Consider the following 1,344-nt stretch of genomic DNA (forward strand, 5'->3'; position numbering starts at 1 on the left):
TATTTCACTGGTTTTGTATGGACACCAACAATGTTGTCAACAAAGGCCAAGACCGGGTTCATCCGAGCAACCAATCGGTGTAACTGGAAGTGCGTCAGCAGCTCGTCCAGCATCACTTTGTGTCTGTGCAATTTCTCCATCCAAAGCCAATTAGTCAGAAATGTGGATATGAGCGCTCATTTACGCCCCGTGTCAGCTTTTCATCAGACTCCACGTGGTCTGTACAGGGGATCCCAAACTTTCTCATGCCATAATGATATATAATAATATGATTAGTGGTGGGAAGTGCTGGAATATTTACCTATTTAAACTGTACTTATTTCCATTTTATAGTCACTTTTCAGCTTCCTGTTCTGTTCTGGGACAGGGAGGTTTATTACTGTCATCGATGACAATGAATCCCAGCAAAGCTTTGTACTATTCCAACCTGAGCAGGTCTAACTGGCCACACACCTGGAAACACCTGTGAGGGCTTTTAAGATATAATAATGCATCGTATTTCATAAATGTCCTTGTGCTCTTATGCAAAGCTTTGTTCTGTGCTATTGTGTGTAGTTTCTGTTAATATTTGTTGTGTGCATCTTTTTGTATAGCTACTGTACGTATGTTGTCTCTATATACACTTTTTTTTCTGATATGACCTGCAAAAGGAATTCAAGTGTAAATTAGCTTGGAGCTATAATCTAATCAAATAGTGATGCTTTTAAATAAAAGAAATATATAAATAAAGTTGATCATATGAAATAAATGCAGTGAAGAATATAGTTTAAAGTAGTGATCAAGTACCTAAAAATGTGATCAAGCACAAAACCAAACAGAAAGTGTCTGTGTTCCTCTGATCAAACACCTTTAATCCTTCCTATCTTATGGAAACACCTTGTTGGAGTCCCTGAACTCCTCACACAGGCCCTAACCACCTGGAGGTCCGGGACCCTCACGTTGGGAGCCCCCTGGTGCAGGGATCGGGTTGTGTGAGCACAAACTGGAATGTTCCTTTAAGCCAGGGAGAGAAATGCGGAGGGGAGGCGGAGCTGCTCCACGGCGCTGTCACTACACAACCTCTCTGTCTCCCTGCGCTCCTTAGAAATAGATCTGCGGGGCAGAGCGGGCAGCCGGGCGCACACTGCGGGGACATGAAACACGCTGCAGGTCCCGCAGCAGCAGACGAGCTGGGCAGATCCGTTCACTCCTTCTCCGCTGCGGCTCTGGTGCTCTCACAGCGGGACATCACGCACCGTCCGGGATCATGTTGTTTTTTCCTCCGACTGAGTTATTATCCCCTTATTGGATCGCAGCTGAGTGAAAGAGAAAGTCCACACTGGATTTGAGCCTACGCACTTGTCT

This window comes from Trachinotus anak, unplaced genomic scaffold (genome assembly GCF_046630095.1).
Source record: "Trachinotus anak isolate AG129_WGS33_773 ecotype Australia unplaced genomic scaffold, CSIRO_AGI_Tana_v1 ptg000018l, whole genome shotgun sequence".
Lineage (NCBI taxonomy): Eukaryota > Metazoa > Chordata > Actinopteri > Carangiformes > Carangidae > Trachinotus > Trachinotus anak.